Here is a 26,506-nt window from a genome sequence, read left to right as displayed (position 1 = left end):
ACGGGTACCTGCCACCCCTATTCCCCGACCTGGAGAGGGAGTCTTCCTGCCCCTCGGTCCAAGCCCTGATCCGTCGTTGTCGACGCACCTGGACCCGGGCGCGCTCTGCTCTCTCCAAGGCTGCAGATCGCCACGCTTCTGCTGCCAACAAGCACCGCACGCCGGCTCCTGCCTACCGACTTGGCCAGAAGGTCTGGCTCTCCACCCGTGACCTACCTCTCAAGGTGGAGAGTCGCAAGCTGGCTCCCAAGTTCATTGGACCATTCCCCATTATCCGCATCATTAACCCTGTGGCGGTACGCCTTCAGCTTCCTCGCTCCATGAGGATCCATCCCACCTTCCATGTCTCCAGGGTCAAACCTGTCCAGGAGAGTCCTCTGGCTCCTCCCGTTCCGCCCCCTCCTCCCCCTCAGCTCGTCGACGGGGGTCCGGTGTTCACCGTCCGGCGTCTCCTCCGCCCCCGCCGCCGTGGACGTGGGGTCCAGTATCTGGTTGACTGGGAGGGGTACGGTCCGGAGAAGCGCTCCTGGGTTCCAGCTCGCTTCATCATGGATCCCCGCCTTATCTCTGACTTCCACCGATCCCAGCCTGACCAACCTGCCCCGTCCTCCCGCCAGTCCGCTACAGTTCCACCGGCGAGTGGTTTCTCTGACAGAAGGGACTCCGATGTCGCGTCCTCCTCCTCTTCGGAGGACGCAATCTCTGAGGCCTCAGAGGAGTTCTAACCCTCCTCCGGGCCCCCTCCACCCTCCCTGTTCAGTTTAGGATGTCTGGAGCCGTCCCTTGCCGGGGGGGGTACTGTCATGATCCGCCCCTGGTTTTCTCATTCACCTGCCTGCCACCCTGATCACTCCCAATTAACCCAACCACCTTCACCTGTGTATCCCCTATATCAGTCCTCTCCTCCCAAACATTCCCTGCCAGATTGTCTCTTGTGTTTCACAGTGCTCTCCCGCGATTCTACTCCTGACTTACCACCGCTCCGGCCTGCTCTCTGATCCCTGCCTGTCTGACTATCCTCCCGGTTCCTGATCCCCGCCTGTCTGACTCTTCTGCCGGTTCCTGATCCCCGCCTGTCTGACTATTCTGCCGGTTCCTGATTCCTGCCTGTCTGACTATCCTGCTTGCCGATCCAGAACCCAAATAAACTATTGACTCTGTTCCGCGCTCGTCGCCAGTCTGTGCACTTGGGTTCAGCCAAACGAGCTTGTTACAGATTCAGCACTGGATTTTCTCTGTCTCACTGAAACCTGGCAAAAACCCATGGATTATTCTTCACTCAATCAATTCTCAGTCATTCTGGTCGTGGAATTGCCATCATCCATCGCCATGACATTAAAACCAGTGCAACATCCATCCCAACCCCTTCTTCATTTGAATCCCTTTCTTTTAAACTGTCTGGTCCCAAGCCCCTGGTCATTGCAGTCATTTACCGTCCCCCTAAGCCCGACCCTGCCTTTCCCTCTGATCTATCGGCATTCCTTACCCAGCTCTGTGCTATATCTCCATCCGTTCTCCTCCTGGGCGATTTCAACATTCATGTGGACTCCTCTGTCTGCAAACCCGCAATCGAACTTCTGGAAATCTTTTCATTCTTCAACATCACCCAACACATCGATTTTCCAACTCATAACAAAGGCCACACCCTGGATCTGGTCTGTTCCACTGACATCACAATCAGTCACCCGCCAGTAACAACCTCCACATCTCCGACCATCTGGCCATCACTTTTCAAACTCACACTCCCTCCCCCCATGAGAAGCAAAAACGCACCATCACTTTCCGCAACCTCAAATCCATTAACCCATCCTCTCTTTCCACATGTCTTTCTGAGTCCATCGCTAAACTCACCATCACCCACAACAACTCCCCCGACTACCTGGTTAACTGCTATAACTCATCCCTCTCATCCTGCCTTGACCAGCTTGCACCTGTTCAGTCTAAATTGGTCTCATTCTGCCCCATGGTACACTGACGAACTCCGCCATCTCAAATCCAAACGACGCCAACTGGAACGGCTTTCCCACAAAACAGGTCTTACCGTCCACCAGGAAATGTACAAACAACACCTCCAGCTATACAACGACACCCTGAACTCAGCCCGCTCCTCCTACCACTCAGGAATCATCCAGTCTGGCAGCAGCAATCCAAGGACCCTCTTCAACACCATTAACACACTCCTCAAGCCATTGGACACCATCTCTCACTCCTTCTCAGTTGAAAAATGCAATAACTTCCTATCCTTCTTCAATGATAAAATCAGCACAATCCACAGCCAGTTGACCATCGACCCCGCCCTACGTCCCAAACCGGATCCCCCCCTAACCACCGGTCAATCCTTTTCCACATTTGCTACCATCACCTCCTCTGATCTTTCCTCCATAGTCTCAACCATGAAATCAACAACCTGCAACCTGGACCCGCTCCCCACCACACTTCTAAAGGCCTGTCTCCCCATTCTCTCCACCCTCATCACTATCACTGTAAACTCCTCTCTATCCTCCGGCCATGTCCCCTCCTCCCTAAAGCTTGCATCAGTCACCCCCGTACTAAAGAAACCCGGCCTGGATCCTGATTCCCCTAACAACTACCGCCCCATCTCCAATCTACCTTTTCTGTCTAAAATCCTGGAACGTGTTGTTGCCAAACAACTCATCACCTACCTTGACACCAACGACCTCTTTGAACTCTTCCAATCCGGTTTCCGCTCCAAACACAGTACAGAAACTGCCCTCCTCAAAGTGACCAATGACCTTCTGCTATCCTCTGACACTGGCTCCCTAAATATCCTCATCCTCCTTGACCTCAGTGCTGCCTTTGACACGATCAATCACTCCATTCTCCTCTCCCGTCTCGAATCCACCCTTGGCATCACTGGCACCGCCCTCTCCTGGCTTGGATCCTATCTCTCCGACAGACATCAATTCATCGCCATCAACAACTGTCAATCAGCCACTACTCCTCTCATCCACGGTGTCCCCCAGGGTTCTGTGCTTGGTCCACTTCTCTTCATTCTGTACATGCTTCCTCTCAGATCCTTCGTCACCATGGACTCCGGTTCCATTGTTACGCCGATGACACACAGCTTTACCTCCCCTCCAAAACCATCAGTCCTTCCACCCTCTCAACCCTCTCCAACTGTTTGACTGACATCAAGACCTGGATGCAAAACAGCTTTCTCAAACTCAACTCCAACAAATCCGAAATCCTAATCATTGGTCCTGACACCCTCACTCACTCCACTCTGAACTTCACCCTTAACATTGACGGCTCCACCATCACCCCCTCCACCAAAATCCGTAACCTTGGAGTTATCCTGGACCCCACTCTCTCCTTCCACCCCCATGTTAACCATATTACCAAAACTGCCTTTTTTCACCTCCGAAACATCGCCCGCCTCCGCCCCAACCTGTCAACTACCGCTGCTCATCCACGCTTTCATTTCATCCAGGCTTGACTACTGCAATGGTCTTCTCTACGGCACCACCAACAAAGTCCTCAAAAAACGTCAATATGTCCAGAACTCAGCTGCGCGCCTCCTCACTGGTACCCGCTCCAGAGAACACATCACACCTGTCCTACGTGAACTCCATTGGCTTCCAATTAAACACAGAATCAACTACAAAATCTTACTCATCTCCTACAAGGCCCTCAACAGCCTAGCCCCCCCCTACCTTGCCGACCTCCTCCATCACCACGCCCCCTCCCGATTCCTCAGGTCCAATTCTGCCAACCTGCTACAAGTTCCACGGACTGAGTGACGGACTTGGGGTGATCCGGCCTTCTCAGTTGCTGCCCCCACCCTTTGGAATTCACTCCCGTCCCACATCAAAGTCTCTCCAACCCTCTCTTCTTTCAAATCAGCCCTCAAAACATACCTTTTCACACTAGCCTTCCCCACCTAACTCCCACCTTATTCTTCATGTTTAACCTCTGTTTTTCTTTTATTCCTAGTCTGTCTTACATAGTTTTGATCGGGCAATATGTAAAGCGTCTTAGAGTACCATATTAAGCGCTATATCAATTTTATTTATTAATTATACGACACAGAACGTTAGTTACGTATTGTAACTAGATTCTATGAGTATAGGCACAGCCTTTTAAGTGGTCGGCCTCATTGACCTTTAAATAGCTGAAGAAAAGCTGTTTATTGGGAGCAGAACGTCCGCCGGCGCACGTTTATATGTGCAGACTGCGGACGTGATTGAGGCCCAGGCTGTTGGTGGGCGGGGATCACAATTTTTCAGTGCTACGGCTCGCGCCTAGGGAAAACCCAATAGCGATCGCCTTAAAAGGCTGCGCCTATACTAGAGTTACATTACGTAACTAACGTTTACCAGCCTTTTCTTTCAAAGCGGGAAACAGACGGAAATTGCCTCAACCGCTGTAGGTGCAAATGACTGACATCATGAACTGAGCATGCGCAAAAAATACTAAAAGATACATACAATATGAAAACTACGCTTTAAAATACCACATTGAGCCTTAAAATTGGTTGATTTAAATGTATGTAATTTAGTATAAAAATAGTAATGAGAAAAATAAATACCTGATCCTTCCCATCATGCATCCGCCGTTAAACACAAGAGAAGAAGAAGTGTTTGCCAACCGCCAAAAAACAAAAAGTTGACGAAAGCGTGCAGAGGATCCATCATGGCTACATGGAGATGCATGATATGTGTGGTCTTTGTTGCTTTAACTGTTAAGGTGGGAACACACCAAACGCGTTACCCGCGTAAGACGCGTATAAAATCGGCAATTTTTCCATAGGGAACCATTGGTTTACGCGTGTATGAGCTGCGTAGATGCGTTACATGCGCTAAAGCAACATTTTAGCCGCGTATGAGCTGCGTATATACGCACCTAACGCACCTACGCGCCAACGCAAGGAGTTCAAAAAATGTAACTTTTTACGCTCCTACGCATGACGATTAGCCGCGTTGCCCAATCAGCGTTGAGCTTGACCCGACGTCACTGGCAGAGAGACGGAGAGGACAGAACAGAAATGGAGGACCAAAACCTGATAGTCGCAGTGTGCAGCCGTCCTGTCCTGTACGACAAAAGGAACAAAAAAGAGAGGGCGTGGGTCGACGTGGCCGAGGATACTGGCTTTCCTGGTAAGATCAGTGAATAATGTGTACGTGTATTTTGCTTGGCTTCAGCTATCGGTTGTGTTCTACTATGAAAAAAGTTAGCGCCGGTTAGCGGTAGCACCAGTTAGCAGTAATATTAAGTGATACTACTACAACAGACTGTCCCGCTTGTCAGGTTACACAACTTAATATGTATATATGTTCTTGACAGTGGACGTATGTCGCAGGAAGTGGAAGTCGCTCAGGGACAGGTACATGAGAGGGAAAAAGAGGGAAAAAAGAGCGGGTCAGCGGCAGGGACAGTGAAGAGATGGAAATTCGCTGGGGTCCTGTCCTTCCTCGACCCCTTTGTCACCCCGAGGGAGACCAGCAGCAACTTACCTCGGGGGGCAGAGGAGGTAGAGGAGGACGGCGCTCCAGAGACTTCACTGTCAGGGGCAGGAGAAGATGAGGAGCTTGAGGAGGCAGCAGCAGGGCCATCGCACAATACAGGTTTGTTGACAAGTGAAGACACGTACAGCTTCTGTATTATGGCCACAGGAACGGTTTACAGTGCGGCACGATTCTGTCTATCTTTAATGTGCTGTAATATAGATCATGCATATATCATCCAAGCAAAAAAAAACAAGTCTTCTTTCTCAATAACATAGACCAGCCCAGCAGTGAGTCAGACCCAGAGGACGCTGATGCTGCTCCTGCTCCTGCTCCTGCTCCTGCCCCTGTCCCTGCCGCTGGCCCTTCCTGTGTACCTGTCCCTGAGGCTGGCCCTGCCCCAAGACCACAGAGCGGTATGTACAGGACAAAGATGTATAGCATTAATTTCAGGGGTTCAACTATGTTTATGGCTAACCGTTTAAGCTTTAACTGATAAGAAGACGTTTTATGGATTACTACTAGGGCCGTCAAGCAATTTAAAAAATGTATCAAATTAATTACAGGCTCTGTGATTAATTCATCTAAATTAATCGCATACCTATACGACACTTTTATGCCTGTTTATAAACAGCTGTATAGCCTACCGTTTGTTTCTCTCCCTTCTCTCTCTCGTAACTTCTTGATCCTCCCCTGATTAATTAATTGAAATTAACGCGTTAATTTGACAGCCCTAATTACTACTATAAGTTAAAGTTACAACACTTCAAACCAAACACACATGCATGTTCACCAGGCTTTTCACTTGTGAAGTATTGCACTAACTTACAAATTATGGTGTTTTACATTCCATACAGGGACGAAGAGGAAGAGAGCCAGGGTACCAGAGGGGAACACAAATATGCAGGGAGCCATCCTCCAGGCCCTGCATAGGCAAAATGCTGTGCCTACCCCTACCCCACTCTCTGGGAATGAGCACTTTGTCATGGGCCTAGTTCCTTCCCTGGAGAGATTGCCACCTGAAGTACTGGAGTACGTTAAATTCCAAATTCGTAAGGTCATATTTGACACTTCCAATTTCACCCTTAATTTGGAACCTGTTTAAGCTTATTAGCTAGTGGTGGTGACAATCTCTCCAGGGAAAGAACTAGGCTGATGTCACTGTTCTACTGTTAACTGTTCATTTGTTATTGTTCTGTTATGTTTATATTACATTGTTCTTATGTTATTTTTATTATTTCTATTTTTGAAATAAAATACTTCTCACAACTCTTCTCTCAATATATGATTTTAAGATCTAGCATGCATGGACACAAATATACATTTTTAATAACACTACTTAATTGAACAATTTTAATAACAATTTAATAATAATGAAGGAATCACTTTTGTTTTGTGTGGGTGGCTCTTAAAAGAGCCGTTTTGGGGTTGTTGTGCACTGCACTATACGATGGTGTCATGCCACGAGAGGGTCCCTTCTGCAGAGAAGTAGGAGGTGAAGGTCTCGCGGATCCGGATTGCCTCTCTCCCGGCGTTGTTGGCAGCCACTCTCCCCAGCCCTGGCAGAGGCAACACCACACCAACAGGGAGGCAATCTCTCACTGCTGGTGTTGGTGCTGTTCTGCGGAGGAGGTTGTGGAGCACACAGGTGGCCTTGACGCATCTCTCCGCCAGCTCAGGACGGACCTCGATGACCCTCCAGTAGATCCGCACTTGGAGGAGAGGATGCCGAAGGCGTTCTCAACCACCAACCGAGCCCGGGACAGTCGGTAGTTAAAGACGCGCCGCTCTCGGGGGAGGATGCGTCCGGGGAATGGCCTCATGAGGTCGGTCCGTAGCGGAAAGGCCTCGTCCGCTACAAACACATGAGGCAGGGGTCCTCTCTGCGCAGCCGCTGACAGTACTCTGTCAGCAGGGAGCTTGAGATTGCCAGCTCGGAGGGCCTGACCAAACACAGAGTTGGCCAGAATTCCTCCATCACTGGTTCTCCCATAGCCCCCCACATCGATGATGCGGAAGCACTTGTCTGCGTCGACAACTGCCAAGAGAACAATGGAAAATGTTCCCTAGTAGTTGAAGAACTGCAAACCTGAGTTCGCAGGGGCCTGAGTTCTGAAGGCCCCTGAGTTCGCAGGGGCCTTCAGAACAACATGCTTCCCATCGATGGCACCAGAGAGGGAAGTTCCACTGCTCCTCGAACTGCTGCGCAATCACCCTCCAGTCCTCGGTAGTGGGCACAGCCATGAACTCCTCCACCAGGCAGTCCCATATAGCCGTCACCCCATCGGACACGATGGAAGCCACGGTGGAGGCCCCGACCCGGAAGCTGGTGGCTGTCGTCCGGAACGAATCGCCAGTAGCCAGGAATCTGCAACACATGAATAATTTATTTTAGCCTTATTGAGAATTTTAGTTGTATACCAAATATGTAGGCCAATTATCTTACTGAAATCTTTTTCTTTCTTTCTTTTTATTATTTCGCCATGTACACAGGTACTAGGAATTCTTTCTCTGCTTTTGACCCATCCGGGAAGCCGGTGAACACATACACACATGGGGGAACACACATGGGGGCACACACATGGGGGCACACCGGCACTACCGGAGCAGTGGGCTGCCGCGGTACAGCGCCCGGGGAGCAGGTGGGGGTTTCAGATGCCTTGCTCACGGGCACCTCATCCGTGGATTTTCTCAGGATTCGAACTGGCCACCCTCCAGTTACCATTCCAACTCCTTCACCAGTATGCCACGGATGCCCCCATATCACTGCTGATATCACTGTCTTGACTAGTGTTTACAGTGGATTTGCATCAGCTTATTTTACTTTCAAAAGCATGACAAGGAGGTCAAGAATGTACGGAAGAGGATTAGGGCCACACATGTAAAAAAAAATGAAGTTCTGACTTTATTCTCAGAATTCTGAGAAAAAAGTCAGAATTCTGACTTTAATCTCAGAATTCTGAGAATAAAGTCAGAATTCTGACTTTAATCTCAGAATTCTGACATTAATCTCAGAATTCCGAGAAAAAAAGTCAGAATTCTGACTTTAATCTCAGAATTCTGACTTCTTTCTCAGAATTCTGAGAAAAAAGTCAGAATTCTGACTTTAAAGTCAGAACTACGGGTATCTGTAAGGACCAACCTCCGTGAGAGAGACACTTTGCTTTATGCAGTAGGAGGAAACCTATGGAAAGCCAAGAAGGCCACAATCCGGCCCTAGAATGGCGCGGTAAAAGTGCAAAACCGCACAGATTCCGTGCGGTTTGGCAAGAATTCCGTACGGTTTCCGTACGGATTCCGTACGGTTTTGAATGACTAATAGCCGCGGCTATTAGTCATTCACTCCGGCTATTAGTTATTCACACCGGCTATTAGTTATTCACTCCGGCTATTAGGTATGCAGAACGAGCCCTCCCTCTTCTTTGCTTGACCACTAAGTTTGAAGGCTGTCTAACCAATCAGTGAAGAGAAATACCAGACTAAAGTAACGCATTGTCGAGACTAGAGCTGCAGTGCCTCCATGTTTCGCCGTAACATAAAGCTGTGTTGTCTTTACTAGTTTCCCTACAATGTAATGACCACCACTAGCTAGTGGAAAATACATTTGTGTCTAGTACAGTGATATATTTGTATATGTTAGGCTATATATTGAGATGGCAGTGTGCGAAATACCCGTCAATATTCGGGGATGCCCTCATCCCCAGATTGTTCTCGATATTGTTGGGCAAAATAACCTGCTGAGTACATCACATGTACATTACAAATATAGCTAACTCCTACCCTAGCCTGATGAGCACATCACATGGCAGGCATGATGATTGTGGGTGCGGTAGCAGACGGATAATTGCATTGACCACAGCGGACGGGAATAGTAGACACCTGTTGCCCCTCACTAGTAAGGTGTGAGCGGCTGGGCATATATCTCTGTCCAGACTCCCTGTGCATGTGTGTCAGAAAGAGAGAGAGAAAGGCTGAGCGATTCTGTGTGTGCGCATGTACGCAAGAGGCAATGTTCATGTGTGTGCGTCTGCGGGAGACAGAATGAGAGGAGCCGTGTGTGAAGTCAGTGTGAATGTGCGTTTGTGTGAGAGGGAGCGAGAGAGATAGCAAGGAGAGATAGCAAGGAGAGCTAAAGTCGGAGGACGATCGAGAGGGACCATTTTCCCTCTAGACAGTTGGAGGTAGCGATAGAGTGCGTGTTTTTCTAACAATGAACGGTTGTTTCAGGACCACGAGAAGGGACTCTGTATGGTTTTCAGGCCCAGAGTGTAATCCCCTTTCCCATATGTGTAGTCCTCCCATTTGAGGTCCCCGTCCACCATATTTGAAGTCCTCTACTCCACCTCATGTTGTAGTTCCCCTCCCTAGAATTGTATGGAAGTTAGAACCTGTGAGGGTGTTTTGGTTCGGCCTGACGAGGCCTGTACCAATTTCGGTGGTCAGCTTCGTAGTTTTGTGTACATAGAAATTTGGAAAGGGGGAGCAGTATTAAGTTATATATAATAAAGTGAAAAGTTATTTGTGAATGAAGGGACAGAAGGATCTTTTTGTGTGTGAGAGATAGTTATTAGGCCTTGTTCCATGATGGATTGTTCAGGATGTTGCATTCCAGGCTTATCTGTTAACGATCCTAGGTGCTGCCTGACCCTAAGGGGGGTGAGGAAAGAATGAGAGAGAGAGAACACATTTCACCCCCATCTGTTGACCCACACCATTAAGGCAGTACAGAGAGACACACTAACACACAGTGAAGGGAAAAACGGTCTGTCTAGTTACTGGATCAGATAAAATGAGACGGAGAGGTAATAAAGTCTGTCGGCACGAGGACCTTGGATTTATTAAGTAAAGTGGCAACGGTTATACAGAGTCATAAAGCGTGAGAAATCGAATATGTCTAAGTCCCTAATCAGCGCTGATGGTTCGTCCAGAGCTTCGCCTCCGTGGAAGGTCTGCTTCAGAAGAAGAGGGTCCAGAGTCCCTGTGTGGTACAGTTTTTATGCTGTATCCTCCTCTCGATGAGGTGTGTGCGTTTGAGGTGTGTGTGGTTCTGTGTGTTTTGGCTCCCAGGCCCTGAGAGAGCTTCGTAACAGGGGAGAGTTCCTTGTGTCTCCGGTGTCATAAATTAAAACGGGGAGTGCCCCCCTGAAATGTCTCGTGTGTGATAATTTAATGTGGCTCTCAGGCCCCTGGTGTGGGCAGAGGTATCTCTTGGTTCCTCCTAACGGGGAAGAGCTCTCAAAATGTCTCCTGTGTGATAATTAATGTGGCTCTCCCGTTCTGGAGATGATACTGGTGCATTGTCTGAGTGTCCACCATCTGCCTGCCTGGGAGATGGGGCCTTCAGCTCCGGCCTTGACCTGACTATATATTATCATGTTTGTGTTGTTGGGTTAGAAGTTGACTATATTGTAACGTGACTGCCATGTGTTGTGCTCCTCAAGCTAGGGTGGGAGTTAGCTATATTTATATGTGCTCAGCAGGTTATTTTTCCCAACAACAGTACAGAGAAAGTGAGTGAGACCGTATACGTGCGTTTGTGTGAGTGTGTGCATGTGTGTGTACGTCAGTGTGTACGTGCGTGTCAGCGAGTATGCGTCAACGTGCGTTTGGGTGTGTACGTTTGCGTGAGAGAAAGCTTGATAGAGGGAAAGAGAGAACCTGTGAGTGAATCAGTGGGTGTGTATGCGTGGTCCGCTCTATCTTTGCCCGTTGAAACGGGTAAAGGTAGGAATAGATAAATCGATAATAATGAATAATGTCTCTCTGCCGTATTGCTTTGGTCTATGGCTTGACCTGCGGAAATAGACAAATTGACAATGATAAATAACCCTTTTTTTTTTTTACTGTTTGACCAGTTAAAACTAGACCTAGATAAGTTGACAAGGATAAATGATATCTCTTTTACTGTGTTTCTTTGAATTACTGCTGGACCTGTCGCGATAGATAAACTAACGATACTAAACAATATCTCTTTGCCGCGTTGGTTGACGGTTTAGTCTGTTGAAGCAGATTAATCAATGAGGATGGATAACGACTATTGGCTATGAGGAATATCTGGATGTATTGAATAACGTCTCTAGGCCCTGTTGTCCCCCCCTGTTTTTTCCTCCTTTTTTCTCGTTCTCCTCCTCCAAGAGTGACAAGAGTTACCCCATAGTCTCTCATCCGCCCTCGTGTGTTAGACAGGCCCCACAGAGTTATAGCATCACGGCCGCCATTTTTTGAGTTCTCTCTCAGTCCCAAGCCACACCTCCCCCTCCGCCAAATTTGGGCTTTCCTTGAACCCTACCCTTCCCCAACTCCACCGCCCCCTACTGGACCACTCCAACCACTCCCTTCCCCAACTACACCGCCCCCTGCTGGACCACTCCAACCCTACCCTTCCCCAACTACACCGCCCCCTACTGGACCACTCCAACCACTCCCTTCCCCAACTACACCACCCCCTGCTGGACATCAGAGGGAGAAGGTGTTTGGAGAAGGGAGAGGAATGTAAAGAAAGAAAAAAGGGCGGATGCGGACCGACCCAGAGGTAATAAATCAGCGGAGAGGAGGCTGGGGGTCGGTTTAGCTCAGGAAGTAGAGGGTGTCTTGCAACTGAAAGGTTGTTAGTTCGATCCCCATCTCCTCCTAGCCGAGTGTTGATATGTCCCTGAGCAAGTTACATGGTGATCACAGGATTCAGGAATAATTATCTAGAATCCAAAACATGAGCAATTAGTGTTAAAAATTGTCTGCAAACCACACTCCACAGGAGTCAATGGGTTCAATGGCGCCAGGGTAAAGTGACTCATCAAAAGAGGAGCGGACCCAACCCATGGACTCTGCGTGGATAGGTGGATGTTATTTTGGTGCTTGGACCTGACGAGGTCTAGGTGCGAAGATAATAACACAATAAAATATTTTCTTAGAGATTATGATAAGTAATAGACAATTTATTAAAAGTGATCTTATAATTTAGAAAAAACAATCGGCAATACTTAAAAATTAGACCAAATAAGTATGATAAAACGTTACCCAAATTTCTAATTCAGGTTATCCACAATGACGAATGTCATTTAAAAGAAATAAGTAAAATAAAATAAGAAAGGATGTGTGTGTGAGCCTGTTCTCGTGTGTGTGTCGGGGCTGCCAAGGTAGGGGAGAATCCTCTCCTACTCAGAGTGATGGGATACACAAGGGGATACACAAGCATACTTCAGATAAAACAACATGGTTAATTAGTAAATGGAAACAATGTATCAATTCAGTGTTGAATAAACTAGATAAGGACAACGTAGAGGGTTTGGCTTTGGTATAGTAGTGAATCAAATGTGGAAAACACTAAATGCAATCAATAGGTAGAATAAAAGGTTTAATTAGGTCGTCCAATTTAAATAGATAGTGAAGGGCAATCGGGTAGGATTATGAAGAGAATTGTGATTTTGAGTAACGGTTAAGACAGAAGTGAGTCGCCCAATATTGAAAATGCAAGTTTTATTATTGTGATTTTTGTTTTCTTTCACATCACCCAGAGTTAAGGACAATAGGTGGATTGACGCCACATCTGCTGGGAAGGAGTCATACATGCTATGTTGTCAAATTGGATTCGGAAGTAGTGGGTTTACCTTTCAAGTGCCACTACTGCTGCTGCAACACTTTAATAATTTTAACTCTGATAAATTACCTTTTGTTTTATAGTTGCCCTGATGTGTATCTTTTACGCACACACACGCTGCATAGGGCAGATGCGGCTGAAGACTCTGTCTCCATCCCTCCACTTTGCGATCTATACCACCATATAGGTGGGGATTGATCGTATCCCAGGTACGGCATCCTGCAATAAGCCAGTATGGAAGGCTGGTTAGCCAACGACGGGTAAGATCCCACCTTGAAGCCCGGGACAACCTAAAACAGGCACAGTCACGATTACTTGGCAGAGTCACTGTGAGCATTTGCTCACTTGAACATGAAGTGACGAACTGCAACCATCATAGGAAAAGCCGGCTGATGAAAGGTGGAGGGAGAACAGGAGTCAGATATGTCAGCTCTGGCAGCAGAGGTGGTCTTGGAACAGGGCATGTCGCGTTTTATTTTATTTTATTTGACCTTTGTGGTATGGAAGCCCACTAACGCATGTACGTTTTTTGGTTTAGTGCATGACTTTGGAACAGCGTGGTTTCAGGCGGCTGATGTTAAACCCACCCATATTGGGCTTTGGATTTGGAAATACTGGTTTCGATTTCCCTTCCCAAAAGATTGGTTTCAGTTTGCTGATGGTTACTTACGGTTAGACTTTTCGACGTTGGTTGCACCAACGGCGTTCTTAGATTTACTTATCATTTAATGTGCATGGTTCTGACCATTGCGCAAGGGGGGAGGTATTGAGGAGAATTAGAAAACATTTTAGAAAACAAGGTTTTTCTTCACCATACTTGCAAACAATGATTGACATCCAGCTAAATGAGTGTTAAATATTTGAAAAAAGTGTTCAACAGATGGGTAGAAGCAGTCCCATCAAAAGACCAAAGTGCGGCTACAGTAATCAAGTTTCTGACTAGAGAAGTCATGCCAAGGTTTGGAATTCCGTCACAAATTAGCTCGGGCGATAGGGCAGCATTTATTCAGAAAACACTCAAACAAGTGATTTAACATCTGCATGTCAAATAAAGACTAGTCTGTGTATACAATCCTCAAACCACAAGGTATCGTGGAGAGAGGAATGGGACGCTTAAGACAAAGATTAACAAAATTAAATTAGAGTACTAAATTAAAGGACTAATGCACTACGACTGACACTAATGAGTTATCGCATGAAAACTAACAGAACGACACATCTAACCCCGCATGAAATGCTTTAGGGTCGACCCATGCCTTCACTTAACATTCGAGGGTCCCAGAAGGGACTTCCATTAGAGCAATTAGAAATAGAATTAAGGAAAATATGTTTGAACATCTAACTGTTGTACATAAGTTTGTAATTCCAGCAAGAGAAACACAAAGTTCCAGGGCCAGAGGAGGAGCCAGATGCAGACACGCCCGGAGCCGACCAACTACCCAAGGATGATGCGGCCCGTTCCCTTAAGGCTTGAGGGCGCCCCTGGCTGTATTCGCTTCTGTACGCTTCACTGTTTTTAGCCGCTCCCATATCTATGCCCGCGTCTACGCAACCGACGCCGGGAACGCAAATGTTGTTGTTTATATCGCTGTCCCACTAGATGGAGCTCGGGGATACACACGGGCGAGATTCCAGGGGCCTTGATTGCCCGTTTATCAGATGAGGTCCTGAGCGCAGTTGAATAAAAGGGTCTAATGCTCAGGTGGCGCATTGCGTCCACCTGCCCGTGATGACGCTCAGGACTATTCCGTGGTTTCTTAGTTGTTCCCGTGCCCCGGGCCTACCCTGAATACCCCATGCGTGTGATTGCTTATTGTTACACGACCAGTTAACTCCTCCTCACATCCTTAGTGTGTGGTCATCTAGGGATGGGTTGAGGGGGATTGCCATTCGTTGTGTACCTCATATCTTTCTGATATTATTATTATTATTTAGGGACACGTTTCATGGTTGCATTTCTTTCCTGTGATTGTTATTGTGTACTGTTAGTTTTATTGTTGCATTTTGTTGTTGTTGTTATGGTTTGGTGTTGGTTTTGTTGTGTATCATCTGCTGCCAGTATTGTTGGTATTGTCTGCTCGCGATGTAAGGCCGGGGTGGATGCCACCCCCTAGGTGGGGTGTGTATGGCATACCCATGTCTGAAGCAGGGGTAGCGTTTCTCCCACGTGGTTCCCCATACACCCGGTCCAGCGAGTTGTTTTAGTCCCATGCCCATGGTTGTTTGTTTTTATGATCATTTTGCCTTCTTTCTGTTATTTCTAATGGTGTTATAATGGTAGTCCCGCGCTGGAGTCCTATCCCTCGTACCCCTAATGAGTAAAAGTCGTCTTGCGACGACTTGAGGGGGATATGTTGGGCAAAATAACCTGCTGAGTACATCACATATACATTACAAATATAGCTAACTCCTACCCTAGCCTGATGAGCACATCACATGGCAGGCACATTACAATATAGTCAACTCTTGCTCCAACCCAACGAACACATAACACAAACATGATAATATAGTCAGGTCAAGGCCGGAGCCGAAGGCCCCATTTCCCAACCAGGCAAATGGTGGACACTCAGACAATGCACCAGTCATCCTCAAGAACGGGAGGGCCACATTAATTTATCACACAGGAGACACTTCGAGGGGCACTCCCCCGTTAGGAGGAACACAAGAGATACACATGCATATACCAGGGCCTGAGAGCCAAGGTCAAGCAAAAACACACAGAACCACACACACCTCAAACGCACACACCTCATCGAGAGGAGGATACAGCATAAGACTGTATCACACAGGGACTCTTCATCTTCTTCTGAAGCAGACCTTCCACGGAGGCGGAGCTCTGGACGAACCATCAGCGCTGATTAGGGACTTAGACATATTCGATCTCTCACGCTTTATGACTCTGTATAACCGTTGCCACTTTACTTAATAAATCCAAGGTCCTCGTGCCGACAGACTTTATTACCTCTCCGTCTCATTTCATCTGGTCCAGTAACTAGACAGACCGTTTTTCCCCTCAATATGCAGTAGCCAGCTAGGCCATAACATCACAATATTTCATGGATGCAAGCAAGCCAAGACAATCAATCTATATCTATAGCCTAGATGACAACACACACACACACACGCACACACACACAGACACACACACGCACACACTTTAAACACACTGGTAAAGCAATAGGAGCCTGCATTGGCTAAAGTTGTTGGGATGCACGTTATTTTATAACAGGGAGGGGCAAAGTTGTGCATTACAATGCAAACACGACAATAATTGGCACCGTTCTTGCGCACTCAGAAGAACATGAACTGAACAAATGCCAGGTATATAGCATATCGGAGACGGGCACACAATCAGTGCATTTGCAAATGAGAGCCTAGGTGCGTTCCACCCGCACACAACACCCAGTGGCCCACCAGTGCCTCGAAGGACCATGGTGCTGAAAGATGTAAGGAATTGATCATACAGTGTGCTCAGTAGTCACTTTGTTAAATTACTCATTTTGATAGCTCCTTTTATGCATAGCCAATTGCATATCTTTTCAGTAGGTGAAGTAAAAGTTCAAATCAGTGTCGGCCTTAAATAAGCACTGCTGTTTTATTGTGGTAGGGGGAGACAGAGGTGGAAGTGGTACTCCGGAGGGAGGCCAACCTCACACAGTTAGAGGTTGGCCTCCCTATAAGAGTTACACATGTGCGGGCCAAAAGGAGCAGCTGGGGACTGAGCCTCCACTCGACAGGGCACACTTCAGTGGAAGTGAGTAAATGACAATAGGCTATACATTGTATTGATTTTAAAGCATTTAACCTTTTTACGCTGCATCCAACAGGCGCGTCCAAGCAAAAACTAATATATAAATTTCCTGTAGGTTATCAATGGAGACAAGGAGGTCCAGGTCATGGGGTACAGGACCCTCCCAGACGGGGACATGGAGGTCCTGGACCCCAGTGACAATGAACACGTCGTTCCACAGGCCATGTGGGATGCAGTCGTTGGCAAGACCGTCCCAGCCATGCCTTTCCATTTATTATTTAAATTTGAAAAGGCCAAATTACTCCACATTAATTTAAGGGAGGAGTAGTCACCCCCCCCCCCCCCTCCCGTTCGAGTTTTGTTTTACTGACATTAAATAATTATATCCGTTTGTCGTTGTTGTCCCATCATCATTTTTAGTTTCAAATGACATCACCGCAGCACGAATACTCATGACAGCCCAGAGGGGTGTTCCACAAAGCCGGTTTTATCACATAACCGGGTAAGTTAACCCAGGGTTTGCGGTAACCCTAGGTTTTCCGTTCCAAAAGGAACACGGTATGTTAGTTGCTATAGAAACATATGCTCTGAATCAAACCTGGTCGGAGCAGGTTTTGCACAGGTTAAGTTCAAAGATAACCCGGTTTTGCTCAGGGTATTTAAACCCGCGTTCACCACAGCTTTTACGTGATCACAATGGCATGCCCTTTTGACGAGAGGCCGGTTGATATCGGAGCACAAATAATTCGTGCAATTCACAGAGAGAGATTAATTAGACCACGGCTCGACATATTGTCCTTGCTGGAGAGATATCGTTTTTCACATGATTCTTTGCTATATTTAAATAACCTTCTCCAACCCTACATTGCAAATGTTACAAATCGTGGATCTGCCCTCAGTTCACTCCAAACAATTTGCACAGCCCTCCGTTTTTTTTCGACGGGTAGCTTTTTATACAGTGTAGGAGATGCTGAGCACATAGGCAAAGCCACGGTCTGCCGCTCAGTAGGCTACGTAAAGTTTGTCTTGCGCTGAAGCGGTTGTTGCGTAACTTCATAGTTTTTCCAGGCCATAAACCAACGAGACGCATGAAAATGGAGTTTCACCAACTTTCAGGTCAGCATTATCTACTTTACGTGTTCCCAAATGGCACCGAAATTATCCTTGTTGACTTTTCATCTGGGTGTTGTATTTCAGGATTTCCAAATGTAATTGGGTGCATTGATGGCACACAAGTGCCCATACTGGCCCCATCTATAAATTAGGCTGATTATGTGAACAGGAAAGGCTATCACAGTATAAATGTTCAGGTAAGTGTAATCTGCCTATATTGGCTATTTCCAATATCTCCATGGTTTGTTAATCCCTGTCTATCTTTTTTTTTTTTTATCACTAGATGATATGTGATGCTTCCCACATGATCACCAATGTAGAGGCATAATGGCCTGGTTCAGTCCACGATGCCAGGATGTATAGTGAATCCAATTTGAGCCGTACATTTCAGGATATTAAAGTCCAGATTTCAATGCCTACGTGGGCTAAGAGTTAACATAATTGTTGCATGCGCCGTCCTCCACAATATAGTATTAGCCACCCTGCGCAAAGAGATGACCCATTCCTCGAGGAGGAACACATTCCACAAATGGATTCAAGGGCTGGATAAAGGATGCGGGAACACATTTGCCAAAATCATTTCAATTAAAAAAAACAAAACACCAAACACTGTTTTTATCCATCATTTTTATTCTTTAGTTGCTGAGGAAGGAAAAAGAATATAATTAGACATTGAATAGCAATATCATGTCCGTGTTGAATTTCTGCCCAACCTCCTTTTTTACCTCTATCAGCAGCTTCGTGTACTCCATTTGCAAATCAGCCTTAGCGATTTCCCGCTGAAGATGAAGTCGATATAATTCTTTAGTCTTCAACTAAAATAGAGGAAAATATTGTTTTAACATTCAAGCGACATACTTGGCCAATAAAGTAAGTGAGTAGCCTAGGATATGTCTTACATGCTGATATTGCGACCCTGATGTTTCCGCCGCTTCCTCGACCACAGTCTGTTAAGAGACAAGTGAGTCTGAGAACACTGTTAGTTTAGTTTAATCGTCAATAATGACTATAATAATGAATTGGCAAGAAAAAGCTAGGCCTATACCTCAGTTCTTTCAGACCCTTCCATGGCAATATTTTCATCGGCCTCCTGTCATACAAAGAGCAATTATAGGCCTATTGGCTGAGTATTTTGAGATGTGCTTACAACAGAAATGATTAAAAATAAAAAAACAGGCCTACCGGACTTACATAAACTGGAGGATGTTCATTTGTAGCCGGTTCGATTAAATGCAATACTCTTGATCTGTGAAGTTGATTAATTAGTCACGTTTTGGAATAGAGCCAAATATACAGCAGGCATACAACAAACATGGGGTTTTCTACCCAGCTACAAAAGAACATTTGGAACATTTGCGCTGTGACACACACACGGCTTGCACGTGTTCAAAGACATACAAAAAATAAAATACACAAAACCTACATTCAACCAGTGGGTTGACAGTGGACGGAGATGGCCCCGGACTCTCGGAGGAGGTACCTCCAGGTATCCCCTCCATGCCAGGGCGCCCTGCATTAATGCTAAGAGCCAGCTCCTCAACCGGGTTAAAGGTAATTGGAGGGCCCGATCCAGTCTGCCGACTGTCGGCCCTCTTACGATTGGCTTTAAAAAAAAGAAATGGGCTATTTAAATACAGGAGGAGTGACAAATAGGCCTATGATATGACAATTTTAATGCCGGACTGACAAATATGTAGGACGATGGTGGGAAAAGCTTACCAGCTTGTACAACGTTTTTGTATTTCATTTTTACTTGTTCCCAAGTTCGTTTGGGGGCCGTCGGATTACATCTTTATAGATAACAGATTATGGAATGTTAAGAAAGCTTAACTGAGATAGGCAATGAATAGATTCATAGTTCAAATATTTAGGATAGTGCTTTTACCATGACACTTACGAATATACGCGGTCAGCTATCCTCTGCCAGGCTTTATTTCTCATTATGGCAGATGCTTTGTGTTGCATTTCCTCATTATCACTCCCTTTTCCTCATCGTCACTCTCCAGGAGAACCTGGAGGTCGAGATCAGAGAAATATGCGGCCCGTTTCGCCATATTGATCGGTATTTCCATGATCCATACATCACGTCTTTATAGGTTTGTCGTGAACACGCACAACCCTGTGTTAACCAACCCCGACTTGATTTAACTAATGCATAACCGGTGCTGTGGAACCGTGGCGACACTTCCATTGGACTCCGTTGTAGCGCCTACTTCCGGGTTATGGAGCCTCGAATAGTTCCAAACAACCATTTTACGGCGTAGGAGATCATTCATTTCCATTGCTGGCCGTCGAGTAACTTCTGAGGTAAATTGATTAAATAGCTACCTCTTTTGAATCGTCAACTGTCTATATTGTATCAGAGGCCCCATACCCTAATATTTATTTGTAAATGCACAGCGTAATTATATATATATTTATCTTGGTAGACGACCGATTGACTCCTAGTTTGTTAGCTCAACTTCGCCACCTGTGAAGGTATCTCCAGGGGTAAATTGATTAAATAGCTACCTCTTTTGAATTGTCAACTGTCTATTGTATTAGAGGTCCTTTATGATGCATATACTGATATTTATTTGAATATGCACAGCATAATTATATATATCTTTATCTTGGTAGACGACCGATTGCCTGCTGGTTTGTTAGCTCGACTTCGCCAGGTGAAGGTATCTACACCAACAATAACGAAGTTCAGTAGTGAATCTAACTTTTATTTAACTAGTTATTTATGTTGGATTGCTAGGATCATTTAGGTTGATTTTAAGGACGGGTTTTATGATGCGATAGCTCATAGAAATAACAGTGTTAGTTTAATTATATCCTGGAAAGGGTGATGTTCAGCACATGAAGCCCTACAGATGCCGCCGCTTCAACAATGCTGATTATGATGGGCAGTGAATTAACCTGTATGGCTGTTTCGTTTTAACTTCTTGTTGACTGAATTGTTTCTCTTTCTTAGTGCCAAATTGATTCTTTTTTGTTTTACAAAATCCCTCTCTGCTGTCCTTCTCATTAACTTTTCTAGTTGCCTTATTAGGTCCTCCACAGTCGCCCCATCAGTCCCTGGCAGTCTGGTCCCTGGAGCAGCTGGCCCTGGATCACCTGCCCCTGTATCACCTGCCCCTGAATCACCTGCCCCTGGCAAAGTGGCCTCTTGATTGCTCACTCTGTCTCCTGTCATGTCCTTTTCATCGCTCTTGAAATCCACCTCAATTTCTCCCTCAATCTCTGTAACAATTACAAGGTAATGTTGCTGTTATATGTATTTTGCCTTTGCATTTGCAACTACTGTCATCTCCAATGTAAGGCAATGTAAGAAAATTAATTAAAGCGAAACATTTCTGTAATGTGAATTAAATCATCTGCCACAATCGGAATCCAATAAAATGTATAAATGGATCTACCGGCAATTGTTAATTGGGTAGAAATGTGTCGATTATCTACATTGTGTGCAAATCCTCAGAGAATCCCTGACCTCTGGTTGTTTTTTAAACTGTACAAATATGAATTACGTAATCTCAATAGGAGTGTAGTCTATCCTTAAATTACATGAAATGGGGAATATTGTTAGCTGCATGGATCATACCGAAGTTTAATTTGGCGCAATATGTGTGGTCCGTTGCGCTTGGTTCTGGAGGCACCCTCACAGAAGGGGGTTTCCTTCTCTTCGGCTTAGGGCGATGAATGAAAACTGTTGGGACTGCATCGGGCCTCAACATCAACATCCCTTCTCTTTTTGTGGCAGTGAATTGGTCATATTCAAAGTGTACCTGTAGGTAGGCATGTAAGATCAGTTTCCATTGCACTTCAAATATCATTGAAAAGTCATAATTCTCTACACTTAGAATTATTATGCCCTTTGAAATGCTAGCAAGTGATGTGAACATTACTTGCATTACATAGTTTTTGACTGTTGCTGACCCCTGTCACTTGTAAGTTTTGATGGCTGACCATTTCCATCCATTTCTTCCTGCGCTCTTGGTCCTTGGGGAAGCCATACATGTGGTAACCCTTCTCGGACCGATCGGAGCATCCACACGTTGCACAGCCAACCATGGTATGACCATTGATCTAAACCTATTTTGAATTTGCTGAGGGCTATTATAAGTATTGTAATGGCATGAAGTATAGTATATTTGCAACGTTATATGTTAAGGGTTTGCCCGAAGTATATAGTGTTCCCTGCTGTGTCCATTGTTGAATCTGTTCACACAATCGCACTCACTTGTTCTTGTCACACTAATTGTTTAATAAAAAAAAATACTATTTCATTCATCCAAGCGTAATGAGTTGTTATTCTTTATATTTGATACTTTGTGTGGCTTATATCTTAAAATGATCATGGTAAAACATCTGGAATACTTTTTCAATACAGATGTAAGGTTAGTTAAAGGTTGGGTATGGAAGTCGCTTTTTTGGCCATTTTTGCAAAATTACTTGCAATCCTTATGATAACCCACTTACAGCCACTGAGTTAGAAGTACTAACATGAAAATTAAACAAGTCAATCATCTGTGGAACGGGCAGGGCTCGAAAAACTCCAGCCAATGATTTCCAGAGCCACCGAGTTGCATTGGACAGTAAGTACGTCAATCAAACGGTCACACTGCACTCCCCCTCCCCCGCTCCCCGCGCGACCCCTTCGTGCACGTACTCAAAGCTCGTGACCCAGAGCAAGCTTCTGTTTGTTGTTATCCTGCGGTAGCTACTGGAGCTAGCTAACTAGCTAATGGCTCGCTCTCGCGCATCTGTGTTCACTCGTGCATGATTGCGCGTCCATGTACTTGGAATGGGTGGAGTCAGAGTCAGCGTTGAAGGAGAGGGGGTAGGACCATTTGAGTTGTTTATTTTCAAAAATCTGCTGGCGTTTCGCAAATCCCATACCCAACCTTTAAGGTTAAGCCAGTATAGTATGCTAACACGAACGTGAAGCTTTCCCTCAAACTTAAAAAAGTATCTAAGTAATACTTACAGATAGCTTAGTTGTCCCCCAACCACTGTAAATGTAAACTGACATTTACAAATATGCAATAATGCAATAACAGTCAGACAAATACTTGTATGTGTTTTTTTCATTCATATTTACCATTCAATATTGAAATCTCTGCTGTCGCCCTATAGAATATTGTAGCGCCGACCAGAGGGGTGTTCCACGAACGGAGGTTTAACAAACACTGAGTTAACGCTGAACTCTAGGTTGATTGACCCTGTGCCGACCAACCCAGAGTTTTCGGTTCCACAGCAGCGGTTATGCATTAGTTCAATCAACTCGGGGTTGGTTAACACAGGGTTGTGCGCGTCCACGCCAAACTTAAAAAGACGTGATGTATGGATCATGGAAACCCTGATCGATATGGCGAAACGGGCCGCTTATTTCAATGAAATGGAACCCCAGGTTCTCCTGGAGAGCTATGACGAGGAGAAGGACATTATCACAAGAAAAGGGAACGCTAAAACCTCTGGAACCCGGAGAACCAAAGCCTGGCAGCGGATCGCTGACCGCGTAAATGCGTTAGTTACACGTCAAAAGCATGATCCTTAATATTTGAGCCATGAATATATAAATATCCCAGTTAAGCATTCTTAAAGATCCTACCACATAACCCCTTTCTTCTAAAACAATATGTACTCCGATTGCTTCCAAGCGGTCAGAGGATCAAGTATAAAAATGAAGTATAAAAAACATACAAACTGGTAAGCTTTTCCCACCATCGTATTGGTATAAATTTAAATAAGCCATTTTTTTAAGCCAATCGTGAAAAGGCCGACAGTCGGCAGACTGGATCTGGCCCTCAAATTGTCTTGACCCCGGTGGAGGAGCTGTTAATAAACATAAATTCAGGGCGCCCTGGCATGGAGGGGTACCTGGAGGTACCTACCACCTCAGAGGGTCATGGGCCATACCCCACACTGGTTGAATGTAGGTTTTTGTGTTTTCTTGTATTTTAGATTTTTTTTGCCTTCGAAGTAACACATGCAAACCGTGTGCTTGCCACAGCGCATACTATTCCAAATGTTTATTTTTTGGTAACTGGGTAGAAAACCTAAAAGTGACAATTCATCAACTTCACAGATCAAGATGGATCAGTGCTTGTAATGAAGCCGCCGGCTACGATCGAACATTCTCCAGTGGATGCAAGTCCGTTAGGACTATTTTATACTTTATGTTGTAAATGCCTCTCGGCATAGTACTCAGACAATATTGCTCTTTGTATGATAGGAGGCCGATACAAATCTTGGATGGGTCATCTGAAACGACTGTGATGTGCTCAGCATCTCCAGCATTATAGCCTAGATAAAACTACCATTTGAAAAAAACGGAGGGCTACGCAAATAGTCTGGAGTGAACTGAGGCCAGGTCCTCGATTGGTAGTGTTGGCTATGTAAGGCTATTTAAATATTAAAGATTTGCGCGAGAATCTATATCTCTCCACTCCAGCAAAAAGTCATCCAATATGCCAAGATGTCGAGCCGTGGTCTTATCAATCGCTCCCGGTGGATTGCACGTATAATTTGCGCTCTGATATCAGCAGTTCTCTCATCAAAAGGGCATGCCATTGTGAACACATGAAATCTGCGGTGAACGCCGGTTGAAATACCCAAAACCGGGTTATGTTTCAAACTTAACCTGCGCAAAACCTGGTCCGACCAGGTTTGATTCAGAGCATATGTTGCTATAGCAACTAACATACCGTGATCCTTTTGGAACGGAAAACCTAGGGTTACAGCAAACCCTGGGTTAACTTACCCGGTTATGTGATAAAACCGGCTTTGTGGAACACCCCACAGGAAGAACAGGGAGTCAGGCTTTTGGTCAACTAGGGGTTCTGTGCCTCATACACCGCTCGACTACAGAAACACCCTCTTTTATTGACTAGCCAACACGTACATAGAACAGCACTTCTAACTAACACACAAGTCATTCTCGGTGATGGTGGCAACAACGACACACAACAGAACAACACACAACAATGAACAATCCCAACCCATTAACCCCACTGATCATTAATAACACCAACAACTAGCAACGGACCCAGAACAACAACAATAACAGCAACAATAACCGCAACAACATGCGCTCCGAGAATCCCCCAGAATCCTCGGCACGAACCCGGAAGAGAACGAACACGTTGCGAACACTGGTCGCTACAATATCATTGAAAGCGCGGCGTGATTGGAACTATTAAGGCTTACATGAACCACGTGACAACCACCTGACCACCATGTCGGCGAGATCATAGCGCGTCGCAACTCTCTCAACTCCCAAATTCGTTTTATTCAAGGAACTAGTACAGGACAACAAAAACAACTCGAAACATTTAGGGAGGGTGTCAATTTAAAATTGTACCGGGGGCGAAAATTGTACCGGCCTACGTCATCAGTTGTTGACAACTTGACAACTGATTTGATTGGGTTGTCCGTTGCCGGGCAGGTTTCAAAAAACATTCGGCTCATGTTTCCAAAGACGAAATAACACAATACAGATAATGGATCGCTAGATAACACTTGTTTTTACTTTATATTTGTATTGTATTGAATTGTTTAATCGAATCTAGCTAGTAAACTGAGTGTTTAAAGCAGGTTTCAAAAACCATTCGCGCTTATGTTGCCGAACACCAAATAACATAATACAGATAACGGATCGCTAGATAACACTTGTTTTTACTTTATATTTGTATTGTATTGAATTGTTTAATCGAATTTAGCTAGTAAACTGAGTGTTTAAAGCAGGTTTCAAAAACCTGTCTTGTCACGCTCAATGAAGGAGTGCAATGAACGAGCATGAAAGTTTGCGAATGTTCAAGAACCTTCCTACGTCATTCGACTCATTCGTCTGTTGCCAGGCAGGTTTGGAATTTGTCAACAACTGATGACGTAGGCCGGTACAATTTTCGCCCCGGTACAATTTTAACGTGACAAGGGCATACATACTATGAAGAGTTGTTGTGGTAACAATCAATTATTACTGAGAGAAATATATATTCAAATTCTAGGTACAAGTCGAGAGATAGGCCTATGTCAGAAGTTCATGAAGACTCTCAAACCAGCATTTGATGCAAGGAGTCTACGTGATACGGAGGTATACGCCGTATACCCACTAGGAACGCACCAGGATTTGCGTATACCACCCACTTAAAAATGTGCACGGATACGTATCAATCGTCTTGTGACAGATCTTTCACTTCTGTGTTTATTTTTCGCAAATACCGGTTGGTTATAACTGCAATAAAATACTTTAAGCAGGGGAAGTTATCTCCTTCAGTCACCATTCATAAAATTCCCCCTGCGCGCTCGGCTCGCGTTCTGCCCTGTCTCTGTTATTACGAAGCGCGAAGCGGCCCCTCCTTCTCGCGTGTGTGTGCGTGTGTGTGTGTGTGCGTGCGTGCGTGTGTGTCCAGTACTCCCATATTAATGTGTAAACCACATAATAAGTAGTCAACAGAAGACAATGTTTTAATCCCACTTTATATCTCCTTGTTACTTTTAGATGAGAACCCCCTGGCCAGCCTTTCAGACATGTCAGGCTAGGGAATTTAAAAACAGGCATCCTTGGTTAGAGTGGAGGGAAAAAAAGTTAGC

The sequence above is a fragment of the Gadus chalcogrammus genome, chromosome 14 (genome assembly GCF_026213295.1).
Source record: "Gadus chalcogrammus isolate NIFS_2021 chromosome 14, NIFS_Gcha_1.0, whole genome shotgun sequence".
In the NCBI taxonomy this organism is placed as follows: Eukaryota; Metazoa; Chordata; class Actinopteri; order Gadiformes; family Gadidae; genus Gadus; species Gadus chalcogrammus.
The sequence above is the reverse complement of the archived record's forward strand: the minus strand, read 5'-3'. Positions refer to the sequence as shown.